Genomic DNA, 22,372 nt, shown 5'->3' with positions numbered 1-22,372 from the left:
CAACTCTCCATGGTTTCAGACAGGATTCCTCCCTAGCCTTAGAGGAGGTGTCTGGTTTTACTTGATGGTCTCCCATCCCAGTGATACCCACACATGACCTTGCTTGACTTCTGAAATCAGACAAGATTTGAATGTGTTCATTGTGGTATGATGGCCACCCCAACTCACTGAAGAGAATCAGAAACAGATGCGTGCATGAGTAACCAACAGATTAATAATAATTTTTATCCTGACTCTCCTATGGGATTGAGGCAGCATTCACCTTTCACTGTACAAAATTATAACACTGAGCCGCCATGTTAATATCCTCTGGAAATGTGGGAGTTATAGTTTAGGGAGGTGTACAGTGGTACCCCGGGATACGAAAGCACCGCCTTACGAAATTTCCGGGATACGAAAAAATCCCATAGGAAAAAACTGTTCCGGGTTACGGTTTTTTTTTCGGCTTACGAAAAAAATTTTGGTGCTTTTCGGCGCTTTTTCGCACGAAACGCGGCTTTCCAGCGCTAGCACCTATGGCTTTTTCGGGTTACGAAAAAAATCGGGTTACGAACGCCACGGCGGAACGAATTAATTTCGTAACCCGAGGCACCACTGTATTTAGAATTCTCAGCCAGAGGAATCCCGTGTTTCAGCAAACTACAAACCCCAGGTTTCTGTAGGATGCAGCTGTGGCAGTTAAAGTAGAATCTTAGCATTATAATTGTATGGTGTGAAAGGCTTCCAGGGTGAGCAACTGGCCTTCCAGAAGTTGCTAGACTGCACTCCCCAGCATCCATCACCAGTAGTTACACTAATGGGAGTTGCAGTCCAATATCGTGATAAACACAACTAGAAGTGTTCTCCTATTTGCATTGACAATGCCCATTCCACCCTCATTGAACAAGCTGGATTCATTACTATTGCACATTGAGCTCAGTTTGCAGAAGCTGAATTAAACTGAGGACAATGGAGGAAGGTAGGAGAAGGAGAGGGAACCTGGGACATTTTAAAGTCAGCTGAAAGAGGATGGCAAAGGTTTCATCAGGATTTTCCTTGCCAAATTAGGATAATTGAATGAACAGTTGGAAGAGAGAGGAGGAGGTGGAATCTTGCCCTTTTCAGTAGGCTCGGGCAAAAGTAATCATCTGCAGACCATCCTGGTTAGTGTATTCTTCCTCATTAATAACCTGTGCCATCTTGACCACAGTCTGAGGTTGCTTGGCCACATGTATCCTGGTTTTCCTCTGAAATGTTGGAGGGCATGATATTATGAGGCCCCTTGGGTTCCATATTAGGAAAAAGAGGATTGTGAGAATCTGTGTACGTTACTTGCTCCCCGCCCCCACCCCTATTTTTAAATAACATTATTTTCTTATAGAGCAGAAAGGAAAGATGATGATGAATAATATCAGCCCAGACATCTGGCTGCTGTGGCATAAGAATTTACAAGTAAGGTATGACTCATCCATCGGCTGCAGATTCCACAAATCCTCTGCCTTTGAAGGCTTCCCTGACTTTGATTGTGGTATGTTTTTATTTTGGTTGCTACAGATAGAAGAAATACACAAAGCCTTTATTGGTCAATAACAGTGCTGTGGCTTGATAAAGAACAAGGGACAAAAATAGATTTTCTCCTTATAAATGGAGAAAGGTGACACAAGTTGGAGAAGGAAGGATGAGCCCTCACTGATAACAGGGAAAGCTTTATTGCACATAAAAATTAAATCATAACAGCAGCTGTTGCACACTGATAAATTCGGTGTACACGCACATTTTACTATTGGTGAAATTAAGGGTGCACATGCAACTGTGTGACATACAACACATTAAAAAACAAAATTGCTCACTTGAAGATCACCTATATACTGGGCCCTTGGTATCTGCTGGGGTTTGGTTCAAGGACTCTCCATGAATACCAAAATCTATGGATGCTCAAGTCCCATTCTATACAATGCCATAGTAAAATGGTGTCCCTTATATGAATTGACAAAATCAGGTTTTGCTTTTTGGAATATTTTCAAGCTGTGGGTAGTGGAATCTGTGGATGCAGGATTCACAGATACGGGGGGCTAACGATATTCCTAATTGAATTGTGGTAATATGATGCACATGAGGCTCCCCTTGAAGACAACACAGAAGTCTCATCAAATAGAATGTAGTGGCAGGACCATAACCAATACAGGTAGGTGGAGCCATATTACAACAGTCACTGTGTGACCCTGAAGAGGTCACACTTTCTCAGCCTCAGAGGATGGCAATGGCAAACCCTTCTGAAGAAACTTGCCAGAAAATCAGGGTTGCCTTAGAGTCATCTTAAGTCAGAACTGACTTGACACACAACAACATTTTGGACATTAATTCCCAGTAGTACCAACCAGCATGGCCAATAATTCTGAAAACTTAAGTCCGAAACATCTGGAGAATTTGAGAACCACTGTACAGTACTAGAGAATTCCAAATAACTCACCGAACAGCAAATTTCAGGATTCGGACAAAGCTATGGCAACTGAACTGCTACAGTTGTGCAGTGTGGATACACCACAAGCGAAGATCTATTCATTTGTTCAGTTATTTGCCATTATTTATGGAAATGGATGGTGACAGTGAACTTTTTATATGTTTTCCATTTTATGTATTTTCTGCCAGGAGAAAGGTTGTAGATTGTTGGGGTCTTATAGGTTTCTGTGTGTATGTGTGGTGTTTTTTTAAAGGACCTTTTGTAAACTGTCCACAGTGGTATAAAAATCCATCCCTGCTTCTCACAGAAGTATTACCCATTTACCTCTGAATTAGTATACATGCCATAGATGTAATTTTCATACCCACCAACATTTCACAGATGAAAACCGGCTCCTCTTGGGACTGCCACTGCCAAATCAGGACCACTGGAGGGTATGAATTTTATCATTTCAGCAAAATGTAGGTCTGCATAAACATGACAGATTCTTGATCATATCTTGCAATTTGAGTGAAGAATCCTAGAAATCTTGACATATTTGGAGGTTCCCTAATGGGCATGAATTAAAGCATATTTTGCTACTGCAGTAACAAAATGTTACTGTTCTCAGTTTTGCAATATCCCTAGGAAAAAGCCTTCAGATCATACTAAGTTCCACCCACACCAGCATCTGCAGAGGAAAGAGTTGCCAATGAATCAGAATTTCATTTTTCGACTCAGATGCCATTTCTAAAGGTAGATGTACAGTTTATACACATTGCACTGCTTCTTGTTTTTACAGAAAGATACCTCTCTCCCAAATGATCAGTCAAAAATCTCTTTGAGAACAAGAATTCAGAAATGTGTGTCAAGAGCATGTGCAATTCTCATGACCAAAGTAGTGTAATGAATACAGCATACTGTAAATATTTGGGTCACATTTGCACAAAGGAAAATAGCTAAAGGACCACTATAAGTAAGTGTTATGCCCTGCCTCTAGGAACCTGGTGCAAACTCTGATACAGTGAGTACACAGACAGAGGGTCAGAATGACATGCCAGATGGAGAGACTCCCCAGCAGCCACCGCATTCTGTTGTGGACACAGACACAGATGGAGACATAGACCTGGCAATACCTATTCCAGCACAGCATTGTCGAGAGAAGGAAATGTGGAGACGTTCTGAGCATTTATGCCTAAAATGCTCAGCAATTTAACAGGACCTGCTGGAAGCTGCCAGAACATAAATAGCCCAGTATGGAGATGATGCTGACAACTGACCTTCTTGGTAGAAGCAACATCCATGCCTCATGTTCCTGTTCATGCTGCCTGATAGCCTTAGATCTTGCTTTGTTTATTGAATATGCTCTTGATTCTCTCTTTGGATAGTTGCATGGATTTATTGCTGAACTATGTATGACTTGGACTGAAATGACTTTGCTGCTTCAGCCTTCTTGCTGTTGAACCAAACTTCTCCCTGTGTTTCTCTCAGGCTCTGTATCTCCCTGCATACCCTTCTTGGGAGCCTGGTCTTGGGCTGAGACTAAAGCAGGACAGTAAGGCTTGCAATGTTTCCCTTGTACATGCATACTCGTGTATTTCAATGTCTGTGTCTCTTTCTTCAAGTTGCATGTCAGCTTAGGGCAACCTCATGAATTTCATAGGGGTTTCTTAGGCAAGGAATACTCAGAGGTGGTTTTGCCAGTTCCTTCTTTTGAAATATAGCCTATGACACTTGGTACTTCTTGACAGTCTCCCATCCAAGTACTAACCAGGGTTGACCCTGCTCAGTTTCCAAGATCGAATGGGATCTAGTGCCTTTAGGGTACTAAATCATATACACACACAAGCATGCCTTCAACCATACACACATCCAGCACAATCTCACGTGGAAAGAAGAAATTTTAGGGTTACCCAGATTGTTGTAGCACTGGCTATCCTATCTGAAGTACAACTTGAATTTGCACACTTTGTCAGAAATGAATGCACATACATTTAATTTGCATAATAGTGTGTGAAATTTATTGAATGCTGTCTTCACTGTATGTTTCAAGCTATTTTCACATATAGCTGACACAAGATGACACTCATGTTATTTGAAATAAATAGGTGTAGAATTTATGTATAAAAACATGTGAAAACTATTGACATGAAGAATAACTTCCACCTTGAATCCATTTTTAGCAGAAAGGTGGGACGTAAATCCAATAAATAAATAATTTAAGGTACTTCCATATTAGCAGGGAAGCTGAAGTTTGGTATCCACATAGTCCAAAACACTTTTTAAAAACTCATATACAGAATCTGTACATATTCCCCTCAAAACATAGATATGAAGCATGCTTTCAAAGTCTTTCATACTTTCTTGCTCCGTATAAAGCAACTATCTGGTACACACTTCTGCAAGCCTTCAAGATGATTTTAAGGGTCTCAAAATGAGACATTTTAAGTACCAAATGAACAAATCTTCTCACATTAAATTTACCTCGTATGAAAAACCAGCACTCTAGCACAGAATAAGCCAAGCAACATACAGAAAAGGAGTGTTAGATTGTGAAAATTCTTCTGTCTGTTAGGAGGAGTAGCTAATGCCCCCAGGAGGCAGGATCAAAATTCAAAATGACCTTTATAGATTAGAAAGCTGGGCCAAAACTAACCAAATGAACTTCAACAGGGAGATATGTAAGATACTGCACTTAGATAGAAAAAACTAAATACATAGATATAGGATAGGTGACACCTGGGTTAAGGAGACTACGTGTGAAAGGGATCTAGGGGTCCTAGTAGACCACAAATTGAACATGAGTCAACAGTGTGATGTGGCAATAGAAGTATAGTGTCTAGATCAAGGAAAATAATAGTGCCTTATGAGGAAAGACTTAGGGAGCTGGATATGTTTAGCCTGGAAAAGAAATAGTTAAGAGGTGATATGATAGCCCTGTTTAAATATTTGAAGGGGTGTCACACTGAGGATGGAGCAAGCTTGTTTTCTGCTGCTCCAGAGACTAGAACACGGAACAATGAATGTAAGCTATAGGAAAAGAGTTTCCACTTAAACATTAGGAGGAATTTCCTGACAGTAAGAGCTGTTTGACAGTGGAACACACTTCCTCAGAGAGTGGTGGAATCTCCCTTCTTGGAGATCTTTAAACAGGCTGGATGGCCATCTGTTGGGTATTCTTTGATTGTGAGTTCCTGCATGACAGGGGGTTGGACTGGATCTCTTTCAACACTATGATTCTATGATTCTGTCCTTCACATATTTAATTTAGTCTAACCTTCAGGTAAACATTTCATGCTGCAATCAGGAAGGAATTGCTCCTGTCCGAAATTAGCCATCATATGATCAGAGTGAGAAGTCTGGAAATGGAGTAAATTGGGACCAGGTTGTCTGAAGACATTCTGCAACTTCAGACAAAGCAATATGATGACCACCTTCTATTCCATATAAAGAAGCTGATAGGATAGGTACTGTAGCTGAACCTTACTTCGGTACTGACAACAAGCAGGACATTACCCTGCACCACAGCAGGCTAGTTTATGGGTTACAGGGGCACACACAGACAACATACCTGTTGTCTTAGACCTAAATACCATTGGTAATTCAACTGGAGTGGACTAAGTGAATCAATGAAATATAAATATCTGTATTGATTCGCCATTCACTTGTTAATTTGTTGGGTCTACTCTGGTTGAGATTGCAAATAGGATTCAGGACCATGGTAGCTGCTTCATTCTGCCAGTCTAGAAGCCCAAATGTTGGGGATTACACTTCCCAGAATCTCCTGCCAGTGTAGCCTTGCTGGGTGGAGGATTCTAGGAGCTGTAACGTAAACACGTAACATTCCCAGGCTCTGTACTCTGCTCAGTGGTAGGGCCAGCCTCAGCTGGAGAAGTTGACATTGCAGATAGGGACAGTATATATAAGGGCTGACGCTTGCTCCCCCCCCAAACACACACAAAGATTCCTCTATTTTAACATGTAGGAAAGCAGGTACAACAAAATCTTTTCCATCCTGTAGACCGCACTACCTACTGAATCTCCCCAGTGCAAAACAGTGAAGGATTGTATTTTAATTTGTTTTTACAGAATCTACCATATATTTTCATTTTTAAAAAAAGATATTTGGGATTTGAGATTTTATCAAAACTGAATGAGGAAGAAAATGGAACAGGATCTCCACTCACAATTAAGATACAAATGCAACACATATGCTTTTAAAACGTGTTTCCCCAAATTTAACAATCATCTCCCCAGGTTTCCCCGCACTGACTGATCATCTGGTCCAGTCTGGGTTTCACAAGAGCCTGCAATATTTTGCTGCTGGTCTGGGAACCCAGTTTTCTTTCCTCTGCCAAAATGCTTCCTTGGCGTTTCCCGAAACGCAGTCCAAAAGGGTTGAAATTGAATTTGCTTCTGGTAAATCGGAGTCGGCATGCAATCTGGCTTTCTGTCTCACTCTCTTGAATGAAGTAACAAAGGCTGGAGGGATCTGCTGGGTTCAGAACCTCAGATTCGCGAGTATTGGAATAAGAATTCCTCTTGGCTTGCAAGTCGTTGGCCACCTCTGTAGCATCTACAAGCAAGCTCACAATCACAGAACAATTACAGTCATAGATGTGGAAGTGTGAATGCAAGTAAAGGCACGTGTATGAATATGTGGTGGGAATGGTGGAGGATGCAGATATTTTGGTGGGAAATAATTAACAAAATAAATGAAAAAATAGGGAAAACTTTGTAATTAAATAAAGAAAAATGTATGACTTTAAATGTAAGGAATCTGGAACTAGATAGAGATGAGCAGTATTTGCTGAAACAAATGTTGGGAGCAGCTCATGCAGTTATGGCCTATGGATGGAAAGATGAAGAAAAAATGGTAGATAGATAGATGGCAATATTGTATTTCAGAATATATAACACTTGATTTTATATTAGAAAGAAGAATGGGGTATATGGATCAATTGAAAGGAGATGATTGGCTAAGGAAATAGAATAAACGAACAGAAATAGATAAAGAATAGAAGTACAAAATTATAGAAGATAAATTAATATAAGTTAAATTAATATAATTCTCCACACCAAAGGAAAGGGACACAGGTTTGAATACTGCCTTCCAGCATATGCATGTATTACACAGTATGCATGAACAAATATGAAATACTGTACCACACAGAAAGCTTCAAGACTGCCTTGTTGCTGAAATGCCACTTAGAAATCTTGGCTTTAGAAAAGATATTCTGTTTCTTAATGGGAAAACACTTTTAAAAATCCATTTAGATTAGAGATGGGCATCCATTTTTTTCACCTACATTCCAATTTGGAAACTGGTCTTAGAGACTGTGAGTAGCCAGTATGGTGTAATAGTGTGAGTATGAGACAAGGAGTCTGGAGGACCAGGATTGAAATCCTTGATCACCCATGAAAACCAAGGTGACCTTGGGCAAGTTACACTCTCTCAGCCTAAGAGGATGGCAATGGCAAGCCCCTCTGAACCGATCTTGATGAGAAAAACCCATAGTAGGATTTCCTTATGGGTACCTAAGACAAAAATGAGTTGAAGGCACAGAACACCCTCCCACACACACACTTAGGGGCTGCATTCCAGCTGGGGATGTGGGTTAGGGTACAAGGCAGGGACAAAGAAAAATGGTTGGTGGGTAATCAGGGATCATCCTATACTAGCAAGAGCCAGAGTGGTATCGTGGTTCAAGTGCTGAGTGTTGGACAAGGACACCGGTACACCAGGATTCAGACCCATGTTCAGCCATGGACACCTACTATGTGGTCTTGGACATGTCACTCTCTCTCAAAGGAAGGCAAAGGCAACCCCCCCCTAATAAACCCTGCAAAGATTACTCTGTGATATGATTGCCTTAGATTGCCATAAACTGGAAATGACTTGACAGCACAGAACAAAAAATCTAGGATGGACAATTGTAGTGGGTCCTGGAGGCAATTTTTTTGCCCCTGATGTCATGTGCAAGCCTCAGGCTGTCCCAAATGCCAAAACATTAAAACAAAACAAAACAAGAATGGAAGTGGACAGAACTCTTTTTGGAAAAATAAGTATTTCTGATGTTAAACAATGCAAGGGGGAGCAACCTGTGGAAAAGTTGAACTGCATCCAGAAGAAGCAATTCATCCTTCTATTTTAATTTGGTTTGAAAAAGTGCAGCCCAGGGAGATGAACAGACTGAAAAACTAGTTTTTTTCAGCCCAGGAACAAGATTACATGCATCCCCAGGCACACAATTTGCTCACCCTTAGGCTAGACATAATTCTTAACCAATTTGGACATTTTCCCATCAAGCGTGCAGAGCACAACACAGTTTTTTGCCTGTTTACTCATTTGTGAGACCTAGTAGAACAGACATGCAAAGCTGCCCAAGCTGCAAACCAGACCCCAGTTTCATGCAACTATGGGGTGCAAAGCAAAACTGACATACAATAACTCCACCGGGTTTAAATGGTCTCTTCTATCCCTAATTATTGATTGGAGCAAAAAGAAATCTGAGGCTGGACAGGCAATTTGATTGGATCATATCCAGCTCCATGGTGAGATTTTCCACTCCTGATTTAAATTCTACAGTTCTCAGGACCATATTATATATTACACTAATTGATTAGCATGTGGCTTACCATCTGGGTTAGTTAGTTAGTTAGTTAGTTGAGTTTAGGGGTGGGGAAAGTGCCATCCAGAGGCTACATATGCCCCACCACAAGCCCCTCCAGAGCACTCATACTTAATTTTGGGAGGGAGGGACAATATTTAGGTAGTTTTCTTCACCCAGAATGATCCCAGTGCACCATAAAGGCCCACAAATGTGACATTTTAATATGTCTAGCCTTCTAGAGTACCCACAATCCCTAAAAATATTGAAAAAAACATGGCTGAAACCAACAAAATGGCAACTGGAATCGGCATCATGTCATTTCTGGTGTGCCTGGTGCATGAGTGCAGTCCATGAGGGAGTTACTGTATGGGGGTAAATATTGGCTCCTGTGCCCCCCCCCTTGCAGTTGCCCACCCAAGATTTAGCTTAACTGCAGTTGTGAAATAGTGGCCAATTCTTAATTTACATGCAGGAAAATAAAGATTTAACCCCCACCCACCCCCCAGTTTTGTTCTTGCCATAAATTACAATTACAATTTCCAGGATGCGATTTTTGTGTAGAACAAGGAAGAGATACCAAACACTGGGTGTGATTTCCATTCTGTACTAAACCAGTTACTCTCTGTGTGTATGTGTGTTCACATTGCCTGTTGACTTATGGCAACCCCATTAATTTCATAGGGTTTTCTCAGGCAAGGAATGCTCAGAGGTGGTCTTGCTTGTTCCTTTCTATAAATATTGTACCTACTACTCTCATATTATAGTGGTTGGGGGTGTGAGGAGTGAGTGTGTGGGGGAGGCTATGCCCCAAACACCTCCTAGCAGATGAAGACAGATCATTGGCTTCCCATGAGCTAAAATATTTAGTAGTCTATAGAAGATGTCTGTTGTCCTGTGGCTCCACTTTATTATTTATTTATTTATTTATTTTATATTCTCGCTGTATGGGAATCAAGAAAGCATACAGTCTCTGTGTGTGTTATGTGCCTTCAAGTCATTTCCATCTTACTGCAACCTGACTTTTTTTTTTAAAAAAGTACAACTCAGATCTTAGTACAACTCACTCCATCAGTAACTCAAGAAGGGCAAGAAAGGCAGATAGACAGAAAGACAGATAAACAGAATGCAAGGCATACCTGAAAAATCGACCTGCAGAATGGATCTGAAGTCCCCATGGACAGGTTTTCCAAATGTCCCATTTTGAGAAATGATCACCACAAAGAAAGATAAGAGCAAAAACCTAACCATGTCCTAAATCACACAACAGGGGGGCATGGAGAGACAAGACAGAAGGACAGTTAGTGATTAGCACCTCCATCATAATACATTTGCATTCTGATCTTCTGCCAAAGTGCTCAGAAATGTATACATGCAGAACACCTCTCCTCACACTGTTTTATTCTATCAATGACCAGGAAAGTCCAGCCTTGCAGAAAGTGACTGACTGACTGAAGGTCATTTAATCACCTTCATGGCCAGGCAAAGTTTTTAATCTGGGTTTCTCCAAGTCTTTTACTATTTTTCATACATTGCCAAAACCTTCTCAATACTTGTTCTATACCCTCTAGAAGATTACTTTGAACTATGTTAACTAACATTTTGAAAGGCAGATAACAAATTGTAAAACACACACACACACGATACCTCATTTATCCATTTAGTTTCCTTCTTCTATTTGTCCTTAGTATTCATATTTTATAGGGACAAACTGGCACTGAACCCCAGGGCAAATTACACAACCATATAACCAAAACTTAAGCATATTGCAGTTAACATTTTAAGCCACTTTGAATGCCTGAAAAAATAAACCACACGGAAAAGGCTTCTCTTCCCCCCACCCCCAGATCTGTGTATGTTAATGCCTGAAAATTGTTTATATCATCTTTAGAGAAACAAGCTCAATCTTTGCTTTTGGCTGCAAAAGCAGTTTTTAAAACACTTTGTATGAGAGAGAAACCTTATGATCTATAGTAGCGATCATGAGTTAATCGAGGCTGGAGATTGAGACTGAAGAAAGTGAAACGATTTAACAAAAGTTGGAAATGATCATATGAACTTGCTTAATATAATATTGAATCAAGCCACCAGTGCCACTAGCCCAATATGATCTCCTCTAGAAGACAAGATTTCTATTAGGTGTTAGGCATCCTCACATACATTGCAATTCAATTTTATTTATTTATAAAGCACATTTTCTCAATGAGCTTAAGGTGGTGTGCAAGATTCTAGAAGCATAGAATCCCAGAGCTGGAAGAGAGACCACAAGGGCTATCCAGTCCAAAGCCCTGCCATGCAAGAAGGCATGATCAAAGCACTCTTGACATCGTCTGTCCAAAGAAAGAGACTCAACCACACTCCAAGGCAGCCTATTCCACGGTCAAACAGCTCTTACTGTTAGGAAGTTCTTTGGGTTTAGGTGGAATATCTTTTCCTGTAGTTTGAATCCATTGCTCCATGTCTAGTCTCTCGAGCAGCAGCAGCAAACAAGCTTGTTCCATCTTCAAGACAACACCTTTTCAAATATTTAAACAGGGCTACCATATTGCTTCTTAACCTTCTCTTCTCCAGGTGAAACACACCCAGCTCTCTAATCCACACCTCATAGAGCATGGCTTCCAGACCCTTCACCATTTTGGTCACCCTCTTCTGGATGTGCACCAGCTTGACAACATCCTTCTTCTTCCTTCCTTTAACCTCACAAATAACTCCATGAGATAGATCACACAGCCTGACCCTATAGGTCATGCTGAGAGAAAATGAGCAGTCCACATCACCCACTTAGTTTTCATGGCTCATCTTGGACTAGAATCTTGATTTCTGACCCCCAAGTCAAATATAAAGAAAGGCAGGAGTGATGCTTATCTCATATAACTGTACTTTCTGGGGGTTGAAAAACCAGAGCTTATCTACTTTTTCTCCAGGGATTTCAGGGATACCTTTTGCAAATAAAATATATATTTAAGCACTAAGCTCTGGTTTGTCAACCCCTGAAAGTACAGTCATATGAGAGAAGCATCGCTCCTGACTTTCTTTATATTTGACACTCATCAAATAAACTTTTCCAATCTACAACACACACACACACACACACATCCTAGAAATATCTGTGGCCAAAATATAACATGGGATGCATGTACAGAGTGCAAGCAACAATGCACTTCTTGTTCCTGTTTTCTCAAGAGGAGAGCGCCTTATTGTTTTGTGTCGAGTTCCAGTCTCAGAGGGAAGAAGGCAAGTTGGCCATTCAAAGCAGTTTAAAATGAATAGGCAGCAAAATGCAATCACAACACAGCCAGAAAAAGGACAAACCAAGAAACTTAGAAGCAAATATATTGTGGAAGAAAGAACAGCAGTACTGAACAAGAAAATTCAGCTGGGGAAAGAAAAAAAATGGTGTTAGAAGAGGGGAAATAACACTAAAGTTAGTAAATAAAAGGTGTTTTCACAAACACTCCATGGTCCAATCAAGAGATGAACTTCACCCTCAGCTCCGTCAGTGGGCTGATGCTGTGTGTTTCTAATTTGTAATCTGCACATCACCTACAACTCCAGGATTTCTACTTTGCTTCTAGAGTTATTTCATAAAGTTCCTGGGTAAACTCAAGTGATAAAGTTCAAGTGTTAATTTAGCCTTGAGAACCTTTCAACTGATCCTTGTATATAACAGATTCCCAGCACCTCAGATGTAAAGAACTTACCTTTGTAAATTATCCAGCTATTTTGGTTGAGTTATCCTTCTCTCTGTCTCTCTTTCCCCTTCTGTTTCAGGCAACACAAAGCATCAGCAGCTCCCCTCTGTGAAGAAGACCCTGTTCTGCTCATCCTCTTTTTGTAGGCTTCATAAAATTGCAAGGTTCACACACTAACCATGATTTAATAACAAGTATAAAGCAGCATTCTCTTTCACTCCCGCAAAACAATCCGGCACCAATCAGAATTATACAATTCCCAACAGTGCCGCCTGCAGAACAATGTTCACAATGCAGTAGTAGAGAATATGTTGTATTCACACATTAGGTTGTAAACCAGACTGAAAGTGTGATTTGAGCTTGCCTGGACCTTCTCTCTGGGCTAGTGGAGTTGAAACAAGGAGAATTTCTGCTTAGCAGAAATAACATAACAACTTTGTGTGCCACTCTTCTCAGACTTCTCTCTGAGTTCAGTTACAATTCTCACACTAGCTAGGAAGAGACGTACCAGCGCTAGCCTGGGAGAAAGTGTTTCTCCGTTGTGCTGGAAAATACTCATAGGGAATCTTGAGATGCTACACATCCCCACCAACAGTCCCAATGTGGCAGGAGCAATCCTAATTAATCCTCTGTCATCCCATTTTTCATTTACTTTTAAATGTCTGAGTTTCTTCCTCCTTCTTCCATTTCCCCCCTTTGTCCTCAGCTTACTTTAGTTGCTGCAAACTGAGTTCAAAGTACAAATTTAATTTGTTATTGTTTTGTGCCTTAAAGTCATTTCCAACTTATGGCAACCCTAAGGTAAGGTTTGTTCAGAAGAGATTTGCCATTGCCTTCCCCTGAGACTGAAAGCATGTGACTTGCTCAAGGTCACCCAGTGGTTTTCAGGGCCAAGCGAGGAATCGAACCCTGGTCTCCAGAGTCCGACACTCAAACCACTATGCCACACTGGCTCTCAAATGGGTCACAAATGTAGTTTACAGTCATTTAAATTAGTGGAGGGGGGGAAGGAGAGAAATCTTTCCTTTCCCTGTAGATTCAGGGAAAATCAAACTGCTGCATCCTCTCCCATCTTGCATGATCTTCCTCATGAATATCCTTTGCCATCTTGACCACATTCTGATGTTGGTTGGCCTCTTGTACTGTAGATATCATCTGTGAAACACTGGAGGGCACGGATGCTCTATGTGTCTAGTAAATGCCTCCACACAAAGGCCTAAATTGTTAGTTCCAGCTAGAGTAAGCCTATTGAATCAATGGTGTTTGTATTGTGTTGTGTGCCATCAAGTCAGTGCTGATTTATGGCAACCGTAAGGAGACCCTATAATACTATTTTCCTGGCAAGTTTTGTTTAGAGGAAGTGTTGATTCATTCAGTCAATGGGAAGTTGGCTAATTTTGCTGATTTATGTGTGTGTGTCTCTGTGTATATAAATACAAATTAAAATTAAAAATTAAAAACTGAAAGGCACACTGATTAGGACATAAGGCAAGGAGATGGAGTTAAAGCAGCCTTTCTCAAATAGTGGGGTGGGCCCCCTGGGGGGGCGCGAGGCTCCGTAAAGGGGGGTGCGAGGCTCTGTTATGCAGAGGTGTACTTATAGCAATTTTATAGACAAATGATACTATTTACAGTCGCGCGGGGGGCGCGAAATGTTTTCTTCTTCCTAGGGGGGGGGCATGACAGAAAATAATTGAGAAGCACTGGGTTAAAGGGACTGTGAAAGAGAGTATGATGGCAGAAACAGTGCAAGTCAAGCTGTTGCAAGAGGTGCAATATTGTCTGCTCCAAAACCAGTATGTTTTCATTTTTATATAACTAATGTAATTGCGGTGAGAATGGGTCTTGTGTGGCAATGTCCTAAGTGTTAACAACATCTACAGGCATCTTTTGCAGGGAACAAAGTTGTTAAGGACCAGTTACATTGACTTTCTCAGCCTTTGATGCTGGACAAAGAGCTTGTGAATACACATAGATACACTTAGCTTCCAGTGTGAACAGCAACAACTGTTGACAGAGAACCATTCATTCCTAGGGACAGAATGGAAAATGATCAAGCTCACATTTCTGTACAGAACAATCATTTCACACTTCCCAAGACTGGCAATGCAGCAGAGTACATTTTGCCTCAGAAATCCATATAAGGCTTGCAGTGTATTTTGGAGATGAAAAAATAATGCATACATAGCATGTGTACATTTCAGATATGTGTATGATTAAAATGCATACCCTGGAAAAATGTGCACAGACCCTTTACTCAGTAGGAAAAATGGCTGGAGAAACACATATACAGTATTAGAAAAATGCATTAACAATGTGCTCATTTAGGGGGGAAATGCTAATCAAAAATATACATGAAGTTTCATGCAGGAAGGAAGAGGTAGTCAGCTTTTTCTGTCAGAGAGCTCTAGTGCCTCACCAGACTACAAATCTCTAGATTCTGTAAAGCAGATGGAATATTTAGGAACTGACTCACAAGATTAGTAAATAGCAAACTAAGTAATGAAATAAGTAAATCAAATATGTATATAATCAATATAAAATAAATAAATATAACATGTAAGTATAAAAAAAATTGAAAAATTTGTGGTAGATCTGGCAACTATCAATAGTTCTTGTATAATAAATACATAGTCCATGCAATCTTATAGTACGAATCTTTAACTAGAGCAATGGTTCTTAACCTTCCTAATGCCGCGACCCTTTAATACAGTTCCTCATGTTGTGGTGACCCCCAACCATAAAATTATTTGTGTTTTCTGATGGAAATATGTGTTATCCGATGGTCTTAGGCGACCCCTGTGAAAGGGTTGTTCGGCCCCCAAAGGGATCACGGCCCACAGGTTGAGAACCGCTGAACTAGAGGAAGACTAATGACCATACATCTAAATAAGTCTTCAATGAAACTAAAGCCAGATACCTTTCAGCGTTACTGTCTTCTTCAGTGGTCAATATTAAAGTTCTTCTAAACTTCTAGTTCTTACCACCAGACAAACATAGCAGTGTAGTGTTCCTCACAGAACAAGAATAAAAATGCCTCTTAGCCTCAACCACCCATAGTCATTGATCTAATGGTCATCACTCTTGCTCCAGTTAAAGATTTGTATAACCTAAAATTATCACACGTAAAGCTGATCCTTCCAGATGATCTGGGAATGATCGCAGAAGGGGTCATACAAATACTGATTTTTGTTTTTGCGTTTGCACGATGATGTGAATAATCTCAGTCATACATTCCGGGTTTGTTGTTTACACTATGGAACCGCATTGATGCACATTTCTGCAAGTTGCTCACATGTGCCAGCATTTAAATACAGATAGAATCAGAAATGCAGATGCATTTGAAACATGTTCAAGGCATGCAGAGGTTTATCCCGGTTTATTCTGAGTCTGCATTCACACTGACAACAATGTGAATCTTTTAAGAAACTTGGGGGGGGGGGGGGAGGAGAGAATAAGATCTATTACTCCAGATTATTTTCACCATCTGAATAACCCCTCTATTTTAGGTCTGAAGGTAAACTGGTGTATAGTGGCCTCTACTGGTAAATGTAAGTAATGAAAACTGTTGAAGTATCCTCCTATGCCTTTTCTCACCATTGGATTGTTAAAAAGTCTGTTACTTCATAGAAATGGAAGAGACCCCAAGGGCCATCCAGTCCAACCCCTTTCTGCCATGCAGGAAGACACAATCAAAGCTCTCTTGACAGATGGACATCCAGCTTCGGTTTAAAAAATTCCAAAGCAGGAGATTTCATCACATTCTGAGCCAGTGTATTCCACTGTTGAACAGCTCTTACTATCAGAAAGTTCTTCCTAATGTTTAGGTGGAATCTCTTTTCCTGTAGCATACATCCATTGCTCCACCATGTCCTAGTCTCTGGAGCAGCATCAAACAAGCTTGCTCCTTCTTCCATATGACTCTGTGTTGTGCTACTTCAAGTAGTTTCTGATTTATGATGACCCTAAAGCAAACATATCATGGGGTTTTCGTCCCAAGATTTGATCAGAGGAGGTTTGCCATTGCCTTCCCCTGAGGCTGAGAACATGTAACTTGCCCAAGGTTATCCAGTGGGTTTCATGTTTGAGCAGGAATTGAGCTCAGGACTCCAGAATTCAAAGATATAGCCATGTTGGTCTGTAGAAACATTATGTAAGAGAGATCTTGTAGCATCTTTGAGACTAACTGAAAGAAAGAAGTTGGCACATGAGCTTTCATAGAATAAAATCTATTTCCTCAGATGCATTTAGTCTCCAGAATCATAGGACTTTATCACATGGGAGGCAAGCGTCCTCCTCCCGTCATTAAACCACCATTAAATCCCAACAATATCGCACAATAATGGGAAGATTTTCACACAGATCGCCATTATCGTGCGATTATCCCCTGAATAAAGTGGCAAAATTATGGGGGGGGAAACAGGGTGATTTTGCCATTTTATTCATGGGACAATAATGCAATAATTGTGACACTGTGTGAAAAACATCCTGTTATTGCGAGATTTTGACGGGAACATAGTATTATCCTGTCTCTTTTGCCCTTGTGATAAAGTCCATACAACTACACTAAAACCATTATGCCACACTGGCTCTTCCATATGACATCCTTTCAAATATTTGAACATGCCTATCATGTCACCTCTTACCCTTCTCTTCTCCAGGCTAAACAAACCCAGCTTCCTAAGTTGCTCTTCATAGGACATGGTTTCTAATCCTTTCACTATTTTGGTCACCCTCCTCTGGACATGTTCACTTTTAGTTCTCACAAACAGAGTTGCCTGAAGACATTTTGCTGTCTGAAGTAAGGCACCCCATCCCCCAGTCCACATACAGAAGGCAAGTGAAGTGGACTGGCCTGGTTAAGCCCTGAACCTGGAGAAGAAAGGCTGCTTAGGCCATGTGGAAAGGTTTTGCCCTCTAACAAAGAGGAATAGTTAGGAGGCTTAGGAGGAACTGTTTGGAGAACATGCTACCACATTCCCATATATACTAATGGTAGAGTTGGCTCTACTCACAAGCAACTCATGAGATCCATCAGTACTAGAGTTTTTAGAATTTTTAGCTCTGAAAACGCAGAAATTGGAGGATGGGGATTTGAGTCTGAAAAAGTTGACATGTCATGGAATAGGAGGATGTACCCAATTTGAGCTGTGTCATGGAATAGGAGGATGTACCCAGTTTGGGTACTTTTGTCCAATGAAGTTGGGATTCACCCAACAGAATTCTCTCTTGTATGGAAAGTCTCGTTTAGAACAAGGGTTCTTCAGAACAAAGGTCATAAAGGAGAAATCCAGCATGGTATAGTGGTCTGACTGTTCAATGAAGACTCTGGGAGACTAGTGTTTGAATCCTTGCTCCTTCGTGGAAACCTATGGGGTGACCAGAGCAAGTAAAACTCTCTCAGGCTAAGGGCAAGGCAATGGCAAGCCACCTCTGAAGAAGTTTTGGCGAGAAAGCCCTCTGAGAAGTTCAGCATAGAATCTTAGAGTTGGAAGAAACCTCAAAGACCATCCAGCCCAACCCCTGACATTAAGGAAGACACAACCAAAGTACCCTTGATAGATGGCCATCCAGCCTCTGTTTCAAAACCTCCGAAGAAGGAGACTCCACCAGCCAGAATACTCTTGAAGCCACTGTGAAACAACAAGAACATGTGTGTGACACTTCTTTCAGCCTGAGGGCCAAATACCATTACAGAGTTATCAGGGACGTGCATTCCAGTGATGGAAAACAGGACAGGGCTACTGTATCACTGATAGCTCTGCAAAAAAGGGAACTTCAGCAGGTGTTGCTTGTCATGCAAATGCCACCTGCTGAAATTCCCTCTTCATGGCAAACCCAGAGGACAATGCTGGGTACAAAAATATCAGAATAGTTTATCTTAAAAAGGTTTGCCAAACTGGATCTGGGATGAGGATGCTCTAACTTTAATGCAAAGATATAGCCATGTTAGTCTGGAAAACCAATATGCAAAGGGACCCTCTAGCACCTTGGAGACTAACTGAAAGAAAGACATTGATAGCATGAGTTTTTGTAGACTTGAGCCAGACCTATATAGATTTAACTTTAAAGTGTAGCAGGTCTTTGAGCAGGATGAAAGTACCTATCCCTTACCCATCTCTCTGTTTTGGAGAAGATGGCTGCAGGAAAAAGTTCAGGGTTGGAAGCTGAGAAAGGATAGGTACCTTTGTTGGCCTTTGTTCACAAGACCTGAGCTGAGCAGTAAATAACAGGGTCTCTTGGGGGTTTCTTATGGCTTGAGTTCCCAGCCTGAACTTTATTTATTTATTGAATGTATATTCCACCTTTCTCCTGGGATGGGATCCAAGGCAGTTTATAGAAATTTAAAACAAGATTAAATTAAAAACTTGTTTTACAAAAAAAATTTAAAATTAAATTATATCATTAAAAACCATTGTTAAAGCATATTTAAAACATGTTATAATAAAATATTTTTAAAATGAAATAAAATACAGCACATCACTTCACACACACTACAACTATATATTTTAAAATGCAAAGGCCTACCTGAGTAAAAAGGCCATCACTTGCTGATGATCCAGAATGACCCTAGAAGGGTGTTCCACAGCTTGGCAGCAGACATAGAGGAGGCTCTATCCTGTGCTTTCACCAAATCTGCCTTGTGTTGCTTGTCACACAACCAGTTAACAACCTGCTGAAATTCTTGCTTCTACATAACCATTAAAGCTACAGGAGCAGTCTCCAGTTGCCACTCTGGCAAATCTATAATAACATCACATAACAAAAGCAACCTACATGATGCAAGAAATCCATGAGTCCACTCTGACTCATGGTGACCCAGTGGATGAAACATCTCCAGGACCCCCTATCTTCCACTGCTCTGCTTAGGTCTTGCAGACTTGGGCTCATGACTTCCCTGATTGAGTTTAGCTCTCTGGCATGTGGTCTTCCTCTCTTTCTACTGCCTTCTACCTTTCCTAGAATTATTGTCTTTTCTAATGAATCATGCCTTCTCATGATGTGGCCAAAGTATGACAGCCACAGTTTGGTAATCTTGGGGGCTGTGCAGACCAGCCATTAAGGCCAGCTTGGGGCTGGAGTCGGGGTGTGGTGTCTATACGACACATGCCCAGACTCTGCCCCCATGGAAACATGATGGCGCGCACCACTCCACACAGCACGCAGTGTCACAGCGCTTCTCTGGCACTGTGTTTACATGATGCAGCCCCAAAGGAGCACCTTAAAGCTGCACTGCTGCAGCTATTGTGCCTTTTCCAGGGCACAAAAAGGAGCCACTTTTTGCTGCTCCTTTTTGTACCCTGAAAAGGCCAGATTGGGGCTGCAGCATGCGGTTGCTGTGGCCCCAATGTGGCACAGCTGGAGGCGGCTGGAGGCCGCCCCTTAGGGGTGGTCTGCACAGCCTCTTGACCTCTAGGGAGAGTTCAGGCTTGATCTGTTCTAGGACCTATTCATTTGTCATTTTGGCTATCCAACATATCCTCAACACTCTTTTACAGTACCACATCTCAGATGAGTTGATTTTCTTTGAGCCTTATCACACATGGGGGGTTTGCAGTTCAGATCCGCAGTCACTCCTGTTCTAGCAACATGAAATATGATGTTTTTTCACACCGGATCTGGAGTCATTCCTGTAAATTCACGTTAAAACGTGATTTTTACCACACCTGGTTGCCTTTCCGTTGCCCTTCCAAATCGAGGGGGAAGCAGAGTCAGTTCGATTCGAAGCTAGTCACATGATGTGGATTCAAGCAAAGTGTGATGAGTGCACATTGTATTACCACACCAGAACATACTTTGAGGGTTCAACAATTTGAATCGGCACCCTTGCACATGCTCATTGGGGCTCTGGATGCTGTCCTCCTTCCCTGCCCCCTCCTTAGCTGTCATCCTTCATCGGGATGAAGGAGCAGTCAGGGGATGATGGGACAGGTCCCATGGGGTCACTTGGGGTTAGATCGGAGTGATGGAAGAGGCAGAGGATGATGAGACAGGTCGCATGGGGTCACTGGGGGCTAGATCGGAGTGATGGAAGAGGCAGGGGATGAGGGGACATGTTACATGGGGTCACCTGGGGTTAGATCAGAGTGATGGAAGAGGCAGGGGATGATGGGACAGGTCACATGGGGTCACTGGGGGCTAGATCGGAGTGATGGAAGAATCAGACCTAATCGGAGTGAAATCGAAGTGAGCTTGGAACTGGTTTTTGGTGAATTCGCTTGTTACTGAATTCACCAAAAATAGCAGTCACTGCGGATTGGATTAGATTGACTACGGAAGTGCCTCGGAACGACCCCCCCATAGAAAGCAACCAGGTGTGATAAAACATCACGTTTTAATGTGAATACGCATCCTGCACCAGGAGTGACAGCGGATTCAAGCTGCAAAAATCCTTGTGTGATAAACGCCTTCCTCTCCTCTGTCTTCACAGTTCAGCTCACACATGCATACATGGTGATGAATACAAGGGATTCATTGTTACCTGATCCTTTATTTAAAATGTGGATTTTGGTATGGGAAATGACATATGTGGCAAGATTTATCTCCAACTCTGTGTAAATATCCTCCATTAACCATTTCTTTGATCAAAATTACACATACTATTCCTATTAGTACTGTTGATGGGAAGTTAAGGACAGCTGATACCTATATTGCAAAGGTATCTTGCAGCACCTTTGAGACTAACTAAAGAAAGAAGCCGGCAGCCTGTGCTTTGCAGACTAAAGTCTACTTCCTCAAATGCATCTTGGCTAACACACTGTCAACTGCTTAGAGAGTGCTTAGTTCACTATGAAGCGGTGTAGAAATGTAAAGTGCTAATGCTATTGCTATCTCTTTACATATTGATTTTACAGAGTAACATGTCTATATCTTTGAATTTTGTTACATATATTGTACCTCTGTCCACAGCCTCCAGCAATGTTGACAGTAGGGACATTCACTTTGGAAAATGGCCTGAGCAGAAAGCCATAGCGTTGTTTCCCCAGTCCTTAATATGTGCTAAAATCCTTCCATTAAATATCCTTTTTAGAGTCAAAGAGAATCAATTTTGATCCACAGCCCACTAGAGGGACCCCTCTACATTTCAAGTGCTAGATAGACACAATCTAAGAGATACAAACAAAAATCCATCAGTGATACCTTTATTGGCCAATCAAAATGCACAATATACTTGTTGCAAGCTTTCAAAAGTCCATGGGCTTCTTCATCAGACAAGATGTTACAAACCAAACAGAAGGGGGGGGGGACAATTGGAGATGTTAGCCGGATGCCTGCATGATGTTTCAGTCCTGAATAAGATGTTATGATGGGGAGGGTAGCCCAGAAAATTTAAAGTCCATTTACATCTCAACAGTTGACATTAACACTCCTGGGCGAGATAAAGGGGAAGAATTTTGTCCTTTCTTCTAGACTCAGGTGAAAGCAAACTGCTGCAGCTTCTCCTAACTTGTGCCTTCTTCCTCGTTTTTAATTTTTGCCGTCTTGACCATATTCTAATATTGCTTGGATGTGCCCTGTTTTTTAAATGGAAAATGTTGTTGGGGCATGCCATTCTGTAGTTAACACAAAATATGTCTTCCTTAAAAAGAGCAGCTCAAACAATTAGGTTGTTTCAAAGCTTGGGGGTGCATGGCAGCAGAATTACGAAG

At 41.3% G+C, this 22,372-nt stretch overlaps 1 protein-coding gene and 1 long non-coding RNA gene across 2 annotated transcripts in view; both read left to right on the top strand.

Moving 5' to 3' along the window:
* LOC121931827 overlaps positions 1 to 4,544 on the top strand; it is a 44,954-nt gene extending 40,410 nt beyond the window's left edge. Inside the window, exons 3-4 of the long non-coding RNA XR_006104218.1 lie at positions 1,361 to 1,507; positions 3,420 to 4,544. This is a non-coding gene — a long non-coding RNA (uncharacterized LOC121931827). The remainder of the gene's footprint in view (positions 1 to 1,360; positions 1,508 to 3,419) is intronic.
* Positions 1 to 22,372, top strand: part of USP6NL (USP6 N-terminal like) — a 681,049-nt gene that overhangs the window by 122,169 nt on the left and 536,508 nt on the right. The window lies entirely within an intron of this gene.

The sequence above is a fragment of the Sceloporus undulatus genome, chromosome 5 (genome assembly GCF_019175285.1).
Source record: "Sceloporus undulatus isolate JIND9_A2432 ecotype Alabama chromosome 5, SceUnd_v1.1, whole genome shotgun sequence".
NCBI lineage: Eukaryota > Metazoa > Chordata > Lepidosauria > Squamata > Phrynosomatidae > Sceloporus > Sceloporus undulatus.
The sequence above is the reverse complement of the archived record's forward strand: the minus strand, read 5'-3'. Positions and strand labels throughout refer to the sequence as shown.